The sequence below is a fragment of the Helicoverpa zea genome, chromosome 4 (genome assembly GCF_022581195.2).
Source record: "Helicoverpa zea isolate HzStark_Cry1AcR chromosome 4, ilHelZeax1.1, whole genome shotgun sequence".
Classification (NCBI taxonomy): Eukaryota; Metazoa; Arthropoda; class Insecta; order Lepidoptera; family Noctuidae; genus Helicoverpa; species Helicoverpa zea.
In genome coordinates this window covers 6,035,515-6,056,494 of record NC_061455.1, presented here as the reverse complement: position 1 = coordinate 6,056,494, position 20,980 = coordinate 6,035,515, and positions in this window count along the sequence as shown.

Here is a 20,980-nt window from a genome sequence, read left to right as displayed (position 1 = left end):
TCTAACTTAACGTACCTGTTATTTTATAACTTGAGAGCCCACCTTAGTAAATATGAATATATTAATTTATTTGCTATTTATTGAATGACACATAAACTATAGAAATATCAATTTCTGATTATAATTAATTGAGCAGTTTGATGGTGTAATTATTTTCCGTTAACATCTAAGCCTGTTTTTAGTCAACGATATAAATAATTTTGTTACATAGGTATATGCGTAGTATTGGAAGATATGAATGTGTACGCACGCCATATTAAAAGCAGATAAATAAGTGTTAAAAATCATCGAAAAATTAGAGCGTGTACCTAATTAGTCATCAAGAGGCAAGCGTCATTAAGTAAACAAAAAAGGTCCCGACAAACTTCACATAATGTGCGTCAAAGTTAGATAAAACGGCAAATAGAACCTGAGTGGTCCATTGTTCACGTTTAATGGACCACCGACCGATACGCGGCGGCATCCACGCAAAAACAGCTCTGAAATATCGGCATCGGAAAAAGGATACGAAAAACAACATATTTCGCCATTGAGGTAGGCAGCCGAGGAATTCGTCAAAGTATTTTATCTCGGGCTTTCACAGTTCGATGGCGGCCAGTGTTAAGTTATTGCCGAGACAAAGTTATCGACGTAATGTGAGACCCTTTAAACATATTCGTAGACTTATTTTCTCTGAATAACGTCATAACTGGTGCCCTTCGGAGAAACCTTGCCATCTAATCCCCATTATTTTAAGAGTTCTTATTGAGTAAATGAGTAGCAATCTTTTGCTTCATTTGTTTAGTGAAAGTACCGTAACCACAATTCTGAATAATGAGATAAAAATGTTAGTTCCCAATCTTAAACAAAAATAAAGAGATCGCAAAACTGTTAACATTGACTGTTAGCCTGTGACTCCTAGGAAATGCATGAAGGTTGCTTCTGTAGATAAAACAATATGCAGAACTATTATCAGTGAAACCGTTTCTAATGTTAACTGTAAACATGAACAATATAGGCGCCAGAGAGAACAAATACTAGGGACACATTAGCTGTCTCGAGCTTCTGTTAGTAGCGCTAACTACAAAGGAAATTACCTTTTTGAATAAAACAATTGAAAGTGGTGTAAACAGTAAGCTCTATTATTCTCTGAGAAAAACCTTTTTCATGTAATGTAATACGTGTGGGAATAGCTGATTATGGTAACAGGAACATATCATCCGATTATGCTGTGACTAATTAAGAAATCTATGTAGGCGTGTTTTGTTTTTTTAACGTCATCAGCAAACTATTAAGGAGTCATTTTCAATTTGCTTTAGGACATCCTTAACATAGCTTAGAAAACTAAAAGTATGTGATCGAAAGCTGAAATGTGGGTTTTGTCTTAGGTTAATTAAACAAAACTATTTAAATATGGACTTAAAAATAAGCGTGCGTAGTGTCTACAAGATCCTTGCCTACCTACGTCGTAGCGTCAGAAGATAAACTACCTACTTAGATTACTATAGAGACTCATATTTTGATATAACATGACATAAGCGCTAAAAATAACGTAGTTTAGCCGTTGATTAAAATTGAAAGTTCCCGCATTGAACTTTCTCTACAGTAAACAGTAATAAGTGTTAAGGTTACGTAGGCATGTATTGAGATTTCAACCGATGCAAGTTCGAAACGCGTTGCCATGGACGGCCGAGGTATCCCTAAACATGAGCAGATAGTACCGGGCGCAATCAAAAACCAATCATATGTTTATTAGTTAGCCGGGACGTGAGTGCGCTGGTCTGCGGTAGGAATGTGTGGGCCCGTAGGTAGTGCGCACACACGCGAGGGGAGCCCTGGCTGCCAGGTGGGCCCCCATTAGCAGCGGCGAGCCTCGAGCGGCCGCTCTTCATCTTTATGATAATTATTTTCTGTTTGTTTTCGTCGAAGAATCGGCCCGCCTCGCCGGCGAACGCTTCTCAGAACCAACTTCCATTGTGGTAAATTAAAGCCGCCCGGACCCCTGCCACGACGAGAGATAATTCGACAGGATGCCGCATATTATTAATTGCACTATGACTTGTGGAAATGGAGCTTTGAGTTTAGTGAGTCATTCATTCCGGCGGATCCGACGTTACCCTCTCGCGTGGGAACGACTCGCGCCGCAGACTTACACCCGCGTTAACGATCACTTTAACTTCACTCCAAAACTTACTGTCCACTTAAATTTTCATGATTAATTGAAGGTGAAATAGTCAAAGCCCGTTTTTCAGGCAGTTTACAGTCGCGTACACCCCGAATCAATTAAGCTCAGTTGGGGTAAAGCGATAAATTTCCAATTAAGTGCATCGCAAGCACCGAACTGGTACTGAGCGATCAGTTCGTTAACTAGAGTTTAACAAGGTAATAAAGAGAGGGTTCCAAGCAGACACCGGTGACCAATAAAAAGAGAACCGTAAATAAGCCGAATGTCTGCAATAAAAAAAGGGAACCTCGTAATGTTTACAATCTTGTGGCTTTATTCACTTTGTGTTCCAATTTCATGCTAAATCGAGCGGATAAAATCCTCCTTTATCAGGCAGACTCACCGTCTCGACGGAGGCCGCCTCCCTCCCCCGGCCGCGGCGCTGCGTCTGCGCACGGCCTGCCGTCGCATCCTCCGCCATTAAATACGAATCTAACATCTCCCCTGAATGAACACTAATACGTTGAAAGGATTAATTTATGATAATTCAATATGTGAGAGAACGAATGAAGTTTTTAATGTGTACTATAAATTGTGTAAACCTTTTAACGCACTATGGATAGAAAGCTTTTACGACTTTATTTAATTTTGTACGAATACTTTACTCACATTTCGACGGTGTAAGTAGTTCTACACGTACTGCTGAATTGCACATTGAATCAGAATATGTTTCAGAAATTGAGACACTTAATTTAATTGTCCCAGAACTCCATCTGAGATTCCAGTAAAGAAGCTTTAAAGATTGGAATCATAAGAGATTTTTGCCATTCTTATAATCATCTCAACAACTAGATTTTTCTTTCAAATTGTTTCTATTTTAAGGGCTGAGCCATTTTTCCATGATCATTTTATTCGCATCTCATACATCAAACTTAAGTTTTATTTTTAAATACTGTAATAAAGTAAAAAGCATTCACAGAAAAAATATCAATGGCAACTGGAATCAGACATAGCTCTGAGAAATCCTCATTAGTTCAATGTAATGACAGCCTAAGAGACCATTCATACAGGGAAAACCATTTTCTTGGTATTTTTATCTCACGCATAATATAACTTCAGTTAAAAAAAAACTCATGAAAGATTGATGATAATGTCGATTTCGTGTCTACAGAATACACAACGTGTATCTGCCTGACTATGTTCTAGAGTATTTCAATAAGGCAGCATCAGGTACTTCGTTTATCCACATAATACAGATTACAGAATTGTCATTTTTTCATTGCGAGCCCCATACTCGCGTGAAGTGCGCATGATTCTCAAGAGTGCATTGGTTAGGAGGCTCGACGGGTTATTAATTTTATGGTGTCGATGGCCGCACGCACCTGGCTGCAGCGGTCACTGCCGCTGCGCCAGCGCATTCCCCACTCCCCCCACGCCGGGATCAATCACGTAAGTACCTGTACACATGGCTCGTTGCTGTCATATACATACACATCGCACAATTATATCAATTAAATACGACCATTATACGATACATATACCTCAGCCAAATGATTTAATTACGTTTAATCGTATCTATTAATTACTCTTCTTTTTTAAACTGCTATACACGCGCCTTTGTTGTATAAACCCTAAACATACCTGCCCAATCATTTACCTCTGCAGGTATCTAAAAATAGTGAACAATAGCAGTTTATCTGTAAGCCGAGTATTAGATATGTGATGTGGACAGCATTCCCCTCCTAATCGAACTGGTTGGAAGCAGTGCGCGTGCATTACAATGTAAATGGCACATTCGTCTACAGGTGCCGTAGAGAACCTGAATCGTGTGCTGTACCACGCATACTATTTGAATAACACATTTTGTGTGTCACACATCCATTGCCGCCTCGCAGTCGCCGGAGCCGCGCGGGGCGCCAGTGTTTGTCAGCGTTATGTAATTGCCATGCAGAAACTGTCGCGTCGTACTCAGACATTTTGACATGTTTTGGTGAAGGTCACAGGCGTAAGTAGTACGAGACACGCGGGCGACAGCGCTGCTCACACGATGTGGAAATGCAACTGATACTATTTAGTATGTATCAATACATGAGAATACATGCACGAGATTTTAACCGAAATAACGAGTTGTTGCTGTGATCTCTTGGTATTAAAATACTGTTTGGTGGTTTATGCGATCATTTCTATTTAGGGCCAGGTAGCCTGAAGCATCAGGTTCTGCTTATTTCCGATTTATGATAATCAGCTAGCTATTATTCCCGACTTCGTTGAAGAAACTAGAAATTTATTTTCGCTCGAGGCGTTTTCTTGGCATCAATAAAACGTCATTGCGCCGCCAGTCACGGGTAAAGATATTTTAATTGCTCCATGACTCTCGAGCATTATTTCAAACGAACGAATTAGGTGGTAATCAAAGTTTATGATTTGTTCTAATGGTATATTTATTTTGTTTGTATTATTAGAGCTCGTGGGGTCCTACTTTCCCATAGACTTGAAAACCCATAAATTCGGAATGCTTCTGGTTCCGTCACGATATAATTCATGAGTCTATGGCTTCTCGGTCCGAGCTGCAGACTCCCACAGCATAAAGCTCATAATAATGTTCAAAGATTACGAGTGGAGGCGCGGGTGAAAAACAAAAAAAAGGTAATAATCATTTAGTGAAGGCACAAATTCCTACAGAATCACAGCCCGCTGATAGGCTGCTGTGAAGTTTACTCGCGGTTACGGTTAGGCATTGGATACCCATTTTCTGGTTATTTATTGAAGGCGGACTTTTTCTTGTGTTTTGCTAATGATTAAGTATAACGTTTTTGTGTCCTCAATGATAAAACAATTCGAATAATTCAATTAGTAATGTGAAACTACGAAAGCTATCTTGAATTTAGTTTTATAATTTTTAATGGGTTCTAGCTTCCACCGGTGTTTATATTATTGCAATCATAAAAAGTAGTCATAATGACAAAAATTTAATACTTAGACCGACGGGAAGCGACTTGGTTTTACATTATGATGAAATGATTAACAAACATTAACAAATTATGACCTTTTCGTTCATGTATATTAATTTAAATGGGTATTTTTTGCGTTCATGCAGAAATTGCGAATTTTACTAGGTGGTTTAAAAACTTGCTGACATATTCATATATTAATTTAAAATGAGTGAAGCTGAATACATTTATGTTTTTAATGGTTATTTAAAATAATAAAAGCCAAAACTATTATTGCCAATAAAAGCCTTGTATTATTTATGATGCTTCCATGATACTGTCTTTCTATACAACGTTTTTACAGAACAATTTAAAGGTCTACTTTATATTCTATGTAATTCTCATGACTGCATGTGTACAGCGAATGGATAAGAACAGAAACAAAGAATGTGCACCGTTCTCAATTATTTTATTATGTTTTGATGTACATACCTATATTATTCTGACAGGTTTTACCGCATTTATTTATCCCGAGTTTATTAAGGTACTTGCTGACTCCTCCTTTGACCTAAGGGCTGGTTTTTATTTTGATCAAAACATAAGCCAGGCTTTTGGGTACGCTCCCGTTGAGTGGGCGGCGATGAGGAGTTTTTTGATCCAATTTTATAATTAAGTATTAATTTCATTTCTGATACTATATGTTATGTTTGATATTAAATATATATTATAGTTTCCCATATTAAATACTTGAATCATTTTATCCCGGTATCAAATACGATGTGAGTACCGGGAGTGACAGCGAGTATGGTGCGTTCGTACCCACGGCGCTGCACCGAACTGTTTAAAGTTATTATGACGGCAAATACATGGCTCACTAATCACTTTATTTGAAATAACTACACAAAATTGAGCTTCAATATAATTTTCTTTTGAGACTGAATAAAAGTTGCGTCGGTTATCGTCAAGTGTAGCTGTTTCTTAGTTTACGCTAGCCTGGTATTCCATGTATAACACTTAGCCTATGTATTTTTATCTAGTCTAAAATAGAGTCTATAATCGTTTACCAACATCATTATGGTTATCACTTGCCTTTTCAGGTCTCATTATATAGCAAAGCCCTCGCTTGAATGACCATACAACCTGAAAAAGATAATTCCTCCCTTTGTGCAAATTAAAAATCTTATCTTTTAATTACATTATACTACTTTTACTACATCTCCTCCAAAATTACACTCATGACATGTGTATTGAGAAAGATTCAACCATCAAATGTACGTAAAAGAAAAGATGCTTAGAACCCGAATCAAAATCAAGAATCAAACCCAATGCTTTTAATTTTTACACATATTTTCAAAGTGCTCAACTCCTAGAGATATTTAAACACGTCTTAGCGAGCGAGTGCTTGTAAGGACATGTTTATGCAAGACTGTGTAAGAAGCTATATTTAGTGTAGAAAGCGTTGTCCAGGGACGAGCCAAGTGGGCACCAATCCAGGATATTATGCGCCAGCCACGCGAGCTGGGGCCTGATTCTGCTAATTTTACTTACGCGACATACGATTGATATCCAACTTAGATTCAATCACGACTCAATTACGATTGTAACGTAAGTGGTATTCCGTTATTTTTTCTTTTAAATAAACGTATTTATCCTTTTCTGTGATTCAGTAATTAATCATATATTCTGCAAATGATTTAGGATTGCAATATGATTGTAGAGCAGACCCTATAGACGAAATGGCAAACCAATGAAAAGTCATTGGAAAACCATTGGTCTTTTACTAGTACGTAGCAGAATGTCCGCAGAATGTCCGTTAAAACTGCTGTTGAGATTCAATTGTTTTCCAATTTTGACGTTATTAACTGAGCAGAATCGCGCCCCTGGTAACAGTGAACACGTGACTCTCAGCACTGACATACATAAGCAAATAGTAACAATTTAGTCTTGTGTGAAGGTTTGCCTGCGTGGCACGCACCACTTGACAAGATATATGGTACAGACTTTATAATTTTTTGGCTGATAGCTTGCTGTGTGTCCTAGCTAGAATATGTTTTGTTTGTTCATTGTTCTTCCGCATGTTGTTGGCAATCAATTAAGACATTGTTGGAAAATCTCAATCTAATACTCAATCTAATCTTAGACCTTTCTTTATTTCCTTTTTAAGTTTCTATTGGTTAAATTTTAGAGACTTTTGCTAGTAAATGAAGGTATTTAGGTAATCATTTACATATCTACTATTACACATGCTAATTTATCTTAATCGAAACAGCAACTTGCTTGTTGGAACAATACTTATGTATGAGATAACTTGATTTTACATGAATACTCTCGCTATGCAATTGTTATTTAACATTATCCAATAGACAACAGAAATAAATTACGTCATCTCGTAAACAATAACGCAATAAAAAGTAAAAATTGTCGTTGCATAAAAACGTCTACCTACATAAACAAAACAAAAGCGAGCGAACGTTTTAGCACCTCTATAAAAACTGAAGCGAAACTATGGTCAATAAATTAATAAGTCATCGTCAAATGCCTCCAATTACTGCACAATATAAAGCTGAGTCAAGCAGGTAAACAAAATAGAGCTGTTATAAATTTTACAAGAGCGGTCGAGTGGCCACACCGCCACAATGCCTCTTCACCGCATTATGCAGTTTTTTTCATGAACTTTTTGTTCGCTGGCATTTGCTTTGTAAGCTTACTTCCGTCGGTACATTTTTTATGGTGGCGCTAAGTTTTGGACTCGAAAGATTTAATATAACAGGTGAAATAGTGCCTTGAGCCACCCCGCCTCACACCCGGACAGAATTGTCTCGAAATAATCATTGTGCGTCATGTCACTGGTATGCCGTCAATATGTATTGTGTAAACGCAGATTTTAATCGATGTGCACACATGTTTTAGCTTGTTTAATTATTTTAAGTTAAGTTTACTTAATAATTAGGTGTATTGTTTGCCGTGTAGTGTAAAGTTTGAACATCGGTCGACTTTATTTAAAGACAAATATAGGTAAATACGATTAGTAGAAATAATTTCTCGGATCAATTTTCAGTTTGCGGTTTTGCTTGGAATTTAAAGTTTATTTTCATAGCATGAAGTGTTAAATTGATAATTCGGGGTTTTTATTTAAAAAAAAAAAATATTGGTACGTGAGAGGAATTGTCACGCGAGCTATGATGTCATCTTCAGAGATGTAACAGGACCAGTGCGGAACAATGTGGTGCAACACAAAAGGGTACCGTACGTCGAATATTTCACAAAGTGCGTGTTTGCGTTATCTTCAAACTTTGTGGGTTTTTGTATACCTGTTGACTTTCCCTTAGCGCCGCTGTCAATTTTTTCACAGCGGTGTAATGTCGTGCTGTTTGTATTCGTCTGAGCGTTAGATAATCGCCATTGTCCTGCAAGCGCCAGCGGCATCGCAGACAAGCTTCTGTACTTAGAACTATTTGCTTTTATCTTTATACAAACCAATTGTTTAACTCCAACATTTAGGTCTAAAATAGTAGGCTTAAAATGAAGTGCTTTATTGTGAGAGAGCGGTGTTACTGTGCTTTTATTTCGTACACAATTGATGTTCTCATAACGTTATCGAGTTATCAGTAAAACGTTATGAAATAGCGGTTTAGGTCGCATGATTCATGCTACCCTTTTAGTGAGTCAATGTTTTTTACATGGCCCTATTCACAATCGCTAATAAGCCTTTTCAACGGGTATTGTTGAGTATAATGGAGTACGGTAATGTACCTTTCATTGAATATGAGATGTGGTATTATTGGTTCTGCTAATTTGATTCAAGTGTGTTCCTGTACCTTGGAGTTCAAACACATCTACGAACAGGTTACCAAGACAATACTACTTTATTATTACTTTTTATTTAAAAGTTTTAGTCATTATTTCAAAACGATTATATTTCAATAGAAATGCAATAGAACAAAATTAATATCCAGTGTAATATAATACACTCGATAAAACTTATTACAATAAATGACTTCAGAGCGCGTTGAAATCTTTTCTATGCGAGTTTTTCTCTTCGCTATTACGGCTATTACAAGGGCATTTTCACGAGGAAAATGGTTTATCTCTAGCACAAAACGTATTAAGACATAGTGACTCGTAATTATGTTCTTAAGGCTTCGGTTCGATAGGTACCGCCGGTACCTACCAATTAGGCACCGTGCGCCCGATTGGCGGTCGTTAGTACGAAAGATGTTCGAAAGCGGATAATTTCTTTATCGTCGGCAGAGGGCGCGCGTGAGGTCCGACCTGCCTTTGGTCCATGCCGCCGAGTCTCCAACACCTACCCAAACTGCCTAAGTGTTTTTCAATTAAGGGAAATAAAAATTTATATACACACACATCTATAACACATATAAAATGTTACTGTGGGAAATAAAGTTTAATAAGACAGCGTCAGGAAACTATTCTCGAATTCCTTCTGCCGATAGCCTTGTAAAGATGCTGTGTATCATCATTTATATCTCTTAATTGCGTATCAAGTATCTATAGAATAATTTCCTCCTACAATCATCGAATTACGAGAACAATAAACTGAACTCTTTAAGAACATAATCCGTTTCGTTTATATGTTTTACATAAAAGCTGCATACAATGTTAAAAAGGGTCCTAATCCCCGTAAAGTGACCAGTCATCATCTATACGTTAAGCACTGGTAGTATGAAAACAAGATTTTCAAAATCGTGAGTAAATATTTGCTCGCCTGACCATTCCATAAAGCAAGCTGAGAGGAACAAAAAATACCTTAACAAGAAAGGTCCTGTGGGAGCGGCCGCGGCTGAGATGGAGATATGAAAATGTGCTTAGAGGAATAAGGATGGAGGATGCCACGCCCACAACCACCCACGTAGTCGTAAACAGTCCAAATCCTTTGCACGCTTTCATGTATCCCAAATCGAAATCGCTGGGAGCATCGCGCGCGCCTGCCAAACGATACACGCACCTCGGCTCACACCATAAGTCATAAACTTGTGTGCACACTCTAAATAAGTTATTCCGAGTTGTTGTCCTTTTGTGATCGAGATCATAATGATAAATAACCCAAAGGATAGGTCCAGTTGGGGAATAATAATTGATTTTGATGTCTTAAACATAAAATATTCTCGATTGTATGTTTTGAAATGTATTTTTATAAACGCTGCCTACTTTTATGTTTTGAAGATTCCATGTCATGGAATAATGAATATGTTTTGACTTGAATATAAAGTATTGGGAATGTGATGTTTTTTTCTTTTATGGTTTACCTAATAGGGGATGTATTGGAAGAGGTTGAAGTCAGGAATAAAATAAAAAGAGATAACGTTAACGTACAAGTGTTAACAAGTTGGCGGCTCAAAGCGCGCCGCTCCTCGTTGACTCTAATAACTTGAGAGCTTATGTTGTTATCTAATTATTGCCATTACACATTCCTTCCATATTCTCAGCCGAAATGAGAAAATCACCGAACAATATTATTGGTATTCAAATGATGTAATAAAAATCCATTAAATGGCCTTTGCGTGGTATGATTCGTCAAAGTTTCGCCAGTCATTAAATAAAGGTAAGATATTTTTTCCGTCTCCTATATTATATGCTTGGGTCGTAAAAAAAGACATTTGAAACGGAATCTACTTCGAAAAAATGAGGGTCTAAGTGAATCAATAAATCATGTAAAAAATCGCCGGTGGTTTTGTCTCACACGAAATGATTAGGCCAAAACGTATCAAAGACATTCCATTGGAAGATGCTGGCTTGTTCCAGAGCGTCACACGCAGCCTATAATTTGTGCATCCACTTGGACACGTAATTAGCGGGACGTGACGCACCATGTTGCGCATTCCCACATGGACAACCAAGGACATAACACGTAATTTCGAACCATTATTTTGACCGCAAAACGACTGCAGTCACACCGTCTGAAACACGCCGAGACTTTGTTTTAATTCTGATTTCTCAATAAAAAGTGGTACGATTAAAAGAAAAACTCAGTCTCGTAAGTAATCATTTTTAACTCTTTCCCAGTATTTTATATAGGACTTTCTAGTTTTTCCTAATATTCCCATAGAATTACAACCCCGTCTACAAAAAAAAAAAAAAAAAACAAATACCTTAATACCTATAATATTCATATGGGTATAAGTTGTACGTTTTCACATTTCCATTTCTAGCCATACTCTACCTACTTACATCCACTGTAACTTAAACAAGTAGGTATTAATTTACTGTTTAAACAATACTAGCTATTATAATTAACAAATACCAAAATTCTTCGTTCTTGCGAACATTCACGTATTCACAAATTTTCTTTGAGTAAACCGATAAAATGAAAAAACTAATTGTGGTCACGCCTGTTTTTGTTACAATTCGGTGTCATAGTCGGCCGACTAGAAGAAAAACTAACTAAATGCCAGCCATTTCTATTTATTGTTTTAATAGTTGGTTTCCGAGTTTCACCATTTCTTGTAAGTATTTTGCGGTTGATAATTTGGGCGTATCCGGTCCCGATTGCGGCCTAAAAATTAATTGATTTTCTTAGGTAGTTTGTAACCGTCGCTACATTGGAACCACAATGTCTACGAGAAACTTATCCTAATTTGAACTGTCAATAGTTGAGTATTAAAAACGTGTCTATCACATGTTTCGTGAGCTAAAATAACATTTTTATAACTTGCATTAGACACTACCTGTTAAACAAAATTACGAGAAAAACAACTTAAACCTGAGGCCGACGTTTCGTCTGCCTCGCGCGCTCAGAACAAATAATAAAATATAAAAAGGTGAGCGATGCATTAAGTGCATATAAACATGTTGCCTTAGTGTCAATATTTGCGGGCGCTTTCCCATGGGAACCGCGCCTGTCTGCGACTGCGCTAAATCACTTTGGTTGTGACTGTACCGCGTTAGTCTTGTTTTTTGCTATTGAAATGTCAATTTCCTACCTTACGTTCTGTGAGCCTAAAATCAATTAAAAACTGAGCCTTTTAGTTTTATTTCCGATATCAGAGTACCCCATTGTCTTTTTATGGCCTAAAGCTAATTCTTCTGTTTTAAAGGAAAATGTATTTATAGATATTACGCGATACTTATCAACATGTGAGTTTCGAAATATTATCATGAGTAATTTCCTATGGTATTTTAATGAAATTATATAGCGATGTGGAAAATACGAGGAAAACTATAAATGCAAATGTGTTAGTTTGATAAGTGAAAGCGGATTCCTAAGTGATGCAGATATTAGTTGGACTAGGAACTGTGGTTGATTTAAATCGCGTAGTGGATCGTTGGGCGATGATCAGGAATATTTGTCGCGTGATGTCAGGAGCCGGCTCACACCGAGATAAGGTAATTGTGAATGCGTGTAGCTGTCCCCGGGATATATTGCTGTGGGATGCCGCTACTACCTTCAGCCAACCCTTCGCCTACCTAAATACCTGAATATGTCCACCGTAAAATGTAACATTACATACAACATTTTTCAAGTAATTCCTGTTGTCCTATGCATAAATACCGAAAGGTCAACGACATAATTGAGAACGACAGTCGGAATGAACATAAAAAAATGGAATATTTTAATGGCCGTTTCTAATTAGTGGCAGTTACCGTTTTTTGGGTTCTCTGTTCGTATCGAAAAAAGAGTCTTTATTTGTTAAAATGAAATGTCAACATAGAATGTGTTAAGTTGAGAAGGATGAAACGCTCTGAAGACATAACTAATGTTAATTGTTAATATCTGTGTTAAATGCACCACTTCTTAATTCTTACTTACATAGGTTCGACAAGGGTTTCATAAATCTACCAATTTGTTAATTTCGGTAGGTTTCGATTATTTTCAATGTCTTCTCAATCTTAAGAACTAGGTATGTCTAAATGTAGTTCCATAATTTTTCATAACCTGTATCTTCTAAGCTATGCCAATAAAATTATGACAACATAAGATTACAATTAAAATTGGGAACCCTAACTATGAGAATGTGATCGCACTTAAAACATTCGTATTTAACTTGATATTTTTTTGGGAATGTAATTAATTAACACAGCGCTATCAAATTGAGTCGGCAAGATTACAATCGGCCCGCATCGGTAAGAGAATGACAATAATCGGTGCATGTATCAAGCTGGGAGTCGAGACATGCGTACGCGCCCGGGTGTGCTCGCAGGTACCTGTGATGGAATGCTCGATACGCTCCTATAATGATGTTAAAACAAACTGTTAGGTTGTCATTAACGCGACTCAGCGCCCAAATGGGGGAGGCCCATTATAAAAATTTGTCCCATCCGTTTCGGCCCAAATTTATGGTTATCGAGCTGCCCCGTTTTTCTTGGTCCATCGAAATTTTATTGCCTTAAGATTAGAGTGGGAACACTGATAACAATGTTTTAGGACGGAGTTTGTGTCGTTTATGATGTCGCCGATGAATGAGAGTAATCAAATGTCATTTCATTTCTATCGGACACGTATCATTTGGACCTTATAGGCGGTTTAGGGTTAATATTACCTCGGAAAGACATTCTTTAAATTAATTTTATGGCATTTTGAAATAGTTATTATCAGATACAAAATGTAACTTATCGGGGTCGAAGCGGATTTCACTAGTTATTATGGTATTTCTGGCAAACATCGTTGTTACTACGTGTTTTATGTGAATATCCAGCATTGTATAATGCAGGATCTTTTAGTGATATAATCCAACAAAACAATTGCACAACGTTTAATATTATGCGTAAAATGAGATCTCGAGCAGTTGCTCAATTAATAAGAAAGTGTCTAATAGTTATTGATATTCATTGATATTCTTTTAGAGGCGCGTATCACGTAACGCGGTAGCTGCTGGCTCGCTCGTAATGTATTGTATTTTATGGTAGTGGCCTGCGGTATGCAAAACTTGCCTTCGATAATCTTACGTACGCCAATACAAACTTAACTTTGCTGTTTGACACTCACATTCACAGGCAACTATAGCCCTTATTGCCTTGTCTTAAGAGCACATAAGGGTATTGCGGAACGTTCGAGCTAATATCAGTATGTATTTATGTGGTAGAGCAGATACTGGTCCCGTCGACGGGTCCACGTCAATAAGTTATTATTTCTGCAAATATTCCAGTGTCAGCTACAACCGTTTGGATTATGATTTTAAAACGACAACTACTTGAGGTTCGATTACAAAGTTGAATCAACATTAATCAGAGTTTATATGGACTTAAGGTTTTCTTAAATATTTATGGAGTCATTGGAATGTTGCCTTTGGGCCATTTAAGAGTGGTTCCCAAGAGTGCCTGATTAGTGTAATATTTTGTAGTAATGTAAAGGGCCGACCATTCTGTATCAATACAATAGACATATAGGTACTGGGTGACCACTAATTGATCTGTGGTAACCAGTCCAGTCATCGGTACAAAGTTCACTTGGAACATAGGTATTACATTATGCATATAATGTAGTTTTACATTATATGCACATTTTATTCCTAGTTGAGACTAAGATGAACTAGCTCGCAATGATTTATGGATCACGACTCAAAGTGCTTGTTCATTGTGATTAAATTAAAATTCTTGGCCGTGCGAACTATTCGGGAATAATTGTTTTCGAATAGTTCACACAGATCAACAAATAGGTTCTTGATACTCAGAAGGATATCATGTTCAATTTGTTTATATGATGGTGAAATCTGTAGTAATTTGCATGAAAACTGAAAAAGATCAGGTTGCTGCGGAAAGACATTAAGTTTTTCACCTCATGGGCTTACATAGTGAAACATTATGAAAGAGCTCTGAGATGACGTCATGCAGATCTCACGCTTGGTGTGCCGGAGCAGCAGTGGGAAAGTGTGGAGCGTCACCAAGCTCCGTTATCAAGCGGTCACTTTGATTGTCTCGTTGGGCCCTGTCCCACTGACAGCATGACGAATGGCCTGATGCAACCCATAGATAATAACAAAAACGCATCCACTACTAACCCTGTCGGTGTCCCGTCAACGTCAAAAAACAAATAAGTCCTAATGATCGATCGTTAGACCTCTGTTTTGGGGCCTTTAAAACACAAGTTATCTCAAGTAAGCCGTAGCGGTGCGATCACCTACCTGTTAAAAGGTGGCTGAATTTGTCAGCCGATAGATTCCAACGAGGCTTACGTGTCAGCGAGTAAGGTGAGTTTTTCATGTAAGTTGCCTTACCTGGCGCGCCGCCCGATCTTGTAAGGCTGCTTTAACTTCCATTTAACTGAGGAAAAGTTACTTACATGCACTACGAGATATAAACTTTTTGAAGTGACACTTGATGCAATTTTAAAGTTAGCAGCTTGGTCTACTTTAATCTCTGTTATTTCCAATCTGGTTTGCCCACATTTAATATGGTCTGTTATTGATGTAAGATATGTGTAAATTCCCATTTCTACTGTTCGCTTATAATTTATTAATTTGTTGTGTTTTATATAAATTGACGTAAATTGACAGGATGATAATAAATGTGGAAAGGACAATGCTCAAACAAGACCTCACACAATAAATGAATACAATTAAATTGAAGTACCTACTAACGATGCGATTCGATCCTATATGCGTTAATTTTAATCTATTTTACTTTGGAAACGGTAATTCCATGCCACGGAGTCAGGCCGTAATTACTTACATACTTAGAACATTATAGTTCACTTGTGTTCGCTGCAACACTAGGCTCGCCTTACAATTTATCGGGAGTTGCTTCCAGTTAAGATACTATGTCAATGCAAAAAGCTCTATTTGCATTATTTATCGCCTGTGGTTACGAGCCCGACCAACAATCCGGACTAAAAATAGATGCAAATACTCAGAACTAAAGCACCACTTACATTTTACTTAACGGTCGGTATATTTTTAGTAAAAGCATGCATATTTCAGAGGCTTATCATTTGCAATGGTAATTAGTTCTATAGGTAAATGAGCACCTGTAATACTGGAAAAGGTATATTTTCTCACACTATTTGAATAGTGTATCGCAATCGGACTAAGTATTTCCTTATCCTTCGACAATAATGATGTCACCGCCGGCGTTAATGAAATGGACGGCATTAGCAGGTCGTTAACAATTCAGGCTCACTCGGCGACGCCTATTAGGATCTACGCGGGCTCTAACCTAGTATATTAACTACGAGGTATTAGGCGTTTGTCTAATTATACTCAGTTAAACAGCAATAGAATATTCAAAGATCTCGCTCGCAGGCTTAGGTTTCAATTAGAGCAGCGCGCGTTGTCGGGGGACGTGTAAACGCCACCGTATATCATGCGAACCACGCTATTACATCCAGTATCTGCGGTATTAATAGAAGTGGATACATAAATTTTAATAGTTGTATTTGTCAGATAGGGATTGGTGTCATGCGCACGTGTTTGGCGCAGTATCTCCGCAGGCCTACATACTCGCGCTGCCTGCGGACGTGTGCGGCCCTTTACATATCTCAGAATGTATAGTCGTGTTTACTGTCAATATTTCCATTGCTTCCGCAGCTGATGATAAATAACGTCACAACTCGATTATCTTGCTTACAAGGCGGCAAGATCAAGACAAATACGAGTTCGCAGATTAAATACTTAATTATAGATTTAATTATCTAATTACGTCAAACGCTCCTTATGTGTGAAATAGCGTTAATTGAACAAAGCAATCCATTATAAGCGTATTATTGAAAGTAATTTTCAAACTAAATCGTTCAAGTTATGCCACGAATATAATGAGATCTATGCTAAGATTAGATCTCATTATACTTTATAATCTAATTCAAATAATTTATAATAATATTCGTTTAGAGCTGCCTTGGTAAACAGCAAGAAAATCATGATATGTCTACAAGAGCCAGTCTAAGCGGAACACAGCTTCTCATGCACCTAGCTGCAACAGATGCTCAGACTTTCCAAGAAAGTCGAGTAGGATCTCATCGATTCTTCGCAGTGACACGAAATCAATTGATTCTCGTACAGTTACATTGACTGCGTGTATGGCATGTGAGAAATGTCGTCGAGAGTATATCAAATGTTAGTCGAAGCTATCGGATGGAGGCATTCCGTCGCGGGATTGAACCGCACGCGCGGCGAGCGGCAGAAATGTGGGCGCAACTTGAGACGCCCGCGCCCGCGCGCCGCAAGGTCGGCTACTGCACTGCGCATGCGTGACCTAGCCGCACCACACCGCTGCCTCCGCTGCAACACCACTGCACATTTCTTCTGTAAGCCAAGCTAAACAATCTCTTCCCTATTGACGTGACATAGCTTGCTCATTTATTAGGTACATGATCAGAATTGATGTGTTCATCATGCCTTGAGCTATTAATGAGTTGTTGGCAAACTGTTAGAAGTGTTCAGCAATTGAAAGCATAACGTAATTTATATAATACTGTTATTTAATAGGAATACGGTTCGCTGGTCGGATAACGGTATGGAATGAGAGTACATGACCTAAATGTTAGTTATGTAGGTGTGAGCAGATGCAATATTTTTCATGTAAGTAGGTAAATATGTAATATTAGTTATTTTTTAAGTTAAAAACTAAAAAGTCTGTTATGATTTCATAGATTGAGTACCTAATAGCTGTGTGACTATAAAATTGGTTATGAAACCACTCATAAAGTCATTTCGACACTCCTACGCCATGCTAATGACAATACTACCACGCTACTTCTACGATACTACTACGACATCACTACGCCACGACTACGACATCGCTACGCCATGGCTACGAACAGACTACGACACGGCTACGAAAAGACTACGACGTAGCTACGGATTTTTTAAGTGCTTAAATATTATTTATGAACAATTGTAAAAAATGGTTCCAAAGTATATATTTTTTATGAATTGTCATCAATATTTAACAAATCATTCACATGATTTGATTCTGAATGCCATAGTTTCTAAACCTGACAAAGAGCAATTATACCTTTTAATTACTATACCTTGAAATAGCAAAGGTAGGTCTCACACGGAAAGATTGTGAATTAATCACAGTTATAAGAAGAGGAAAGTTTCATTCGCAAATTACATTTCCACGTAAGTTATAAGTAGGTAAAGTGTCGGCACTAAAAAGTAGTTTTTAATAGACTATAGTTTGACGTATAATTAACACTCGTTCATTTAACTTTTATTGTGCAGAGCTTTCATCTACTGATGCTGTGAAATATCGAGAATATAAGCTTGCATGACGCTTTATAAATGGTACCCGTGGTGTATAGTTCAAGTTAATTGAATAAATTCCTCTATTCTAACATAAAGAACTATCATAATTTGTTCAGTTTGATTGATCATAAATCTGTTTCATCAGATAATGCGACGTTTCAATTACAATAGGCAATCGAGCAATTAGTTTTATGGACAAAGATAAATCTCCTGTTAACCCTTCTAACGCTACGCATGCCTTTACTTAGAACACGACTGCTAAGTACCGAGATGTCTCGATGGCGCTCGACAGGGCAAGCGTACTAACTCAACGCTATTAGTAAATACAACATAAATCAGCTAATGCATCATTTAATGGTTGTTATAGCTGAACGATTAACGGCCGTGCCTAATCTTCAATGCGTTAAGTACAAACACATAAATGTGTTGGTTTACCGCGCTCGTAAATACTTATGATAATAAGGTGTGGTACCGCCGTGCGTATCATAGCGTTGATTGTATTGCAAAATGGAAACGCACCGCGGACTGGCCACATTCGTACCTACTCGGTATCTACCTCGTAATATTTCCTCCGGCTCGCTTATGCAAATGCAGCATATTGACAAACAATATACATGGAAATATATGAAGTGGACGCATAAAAGTGACAGCGACTGGGTGCGTACCATCTGAGGCACGCAAGGGTCGCCACACACAAGCAGCACGTTTTATGACCTGCGCTGCACCGATATACACTAACTTATTTATCGATATTAAAACAACTGACGGTTACTCTATTTCTAGGCAAATAGCTTGTAATTAAGTTGTTGGATTAATATCTAGTTTTACGACGCATTGAGTAAATACACCAGTTATTTTATTAAATCTAATATTCATTGCGTTCTGATTGCTGGTACGTGGAACTTTTAATTACTATCGATTAATCATCAGTTAAATAGATACTTCATGGGAGTCTACTGGTACGCTTTTCCCCATACATAGTAAAGCCCAAGCAATGGCCGATGACACCTTATGTAGGTAGACTTCGGAGTATGTTGGATATTTTTTTTTAAAGATAAAACAGTTTTTTTCTTCTCTCAGGATATTGAAAACTTTCATGGGTTCGTTATCCAAGAATTTCGATTGACGTGCTATTTTAGTTTAGTATTTGTTTATATGATTGCGAACTTACATCACATTTTGCTTACGATTACATAAAATCGATGAAAACAACAATAAACGATTGATATAAGGTTACTTAACTTTGTTTACGTATAGAGAGCGAGTGCACAATAGCAATAAGTTTATGATAATCGGCGACAAGTCGACTGCCCTCAGACATTGTGTCAGTTCGTTTATCGTGCTGAGACCTTTGGCTTATTAGCGGGGCGCGGCACCTGCGAGCTACGATAATGGCTCTCGTAATGTCCGAGATTTATGTCGGTGAATTAAAATGAAATGTCACTTAATTTAATCAACACTCCCCGTGGCGCGGGCGCACATCTGCGCGGGCCACGGCGAAATAAACGTGGATGAATCATCTTGTTTTGCAGTACATTCTCGGAACCGATTAATAATTATAATAATTTATCTCGTCAATAAAACAATAATTAACAGTCAGTAGTCATATGAGCCGTCGTATATATTTCCTAATGTGAAACCTAGTGTAACATGATACTGACATGGAACAGGTTGCTGCTACACCTGGGCACCTGACGAGGCTCACGTCAACTACGATAATAGACCAAACTAAGCAGTTTTTAATATTTTCCAGAAATATCGATTCATAATTTTTTGACTAGTTTTTAATTTTAATATTTAAACGATCACCTAAAAACAACGTGTATCAGTTTACATTGTTATTAATAAAAGAAGGCGAACTTTTTATTATTACATTTGTACAGGTCCAGGTGAGCTATCTGGGTTCAGGCAGCACTTCATAAAGCCGGAGTCGATATGTTGACTTGTCCAAATAAGGGCAGGTCGTTGCTCCGTCGTTGTCTTCTTTGTTTAAAAAAATATCACTCCGCTCATATGTATGAACTGTACGTGTATGGAAAATCAACTGAGAATTAATCATGTGTAAAATCCTTCGTTTTTATGAATGTCTAAAAGAAAACGAAGGTTCATTGTTGTGAAATGTCTTTCATGAATGTTGACGCCTTTTTTGCATTTCAAACTTTAAAATAGTATTCTTGAATACATACATTTCGGTTTGAAATATACCAATAATGTTGTATCAAAACGTAACCTACTTAAAAACAAGTTGCAGCTCAGAAAAATCAGTCGTCATCTCTATATTAATTGTCATTAACATGTTCAACATGGCCGATAGTGTTCAAGTTGGATACATAATTAAGAACGATTATGTCAGATTCGGGCAGTAAACTAGTTGGTTAATGCCATTGTGATATGAATATGGATTTAATGTTGTACAAACATCAAAAGCTTCAGGTTACACGGTATCAAGTGTCGTGAGTTCGTGACAGCACGGGGTCGGACTGCCAGGTGCGCTGCTTGGGACATTAATCGTGATACACCATCCTATAGATCACAATCAAAACCAGTTTTATTATTTTAAAGTTGTAAATGACGCAAGTGGCGGTGGTGCGCGGGCGCAGGTGGGACGGTACGCGGGGACTACGGCCGCGCCACGCGTCCAGCACCTCGCTTATGCAACCCAACAGGGCTGTAATGCGATCTCGACTTATCATTGCACTTTGTCTTGCGTAATCATTTCTTAATTGTTCGATACTTATTTTATGTTATTTATGTTTGGTGACAGT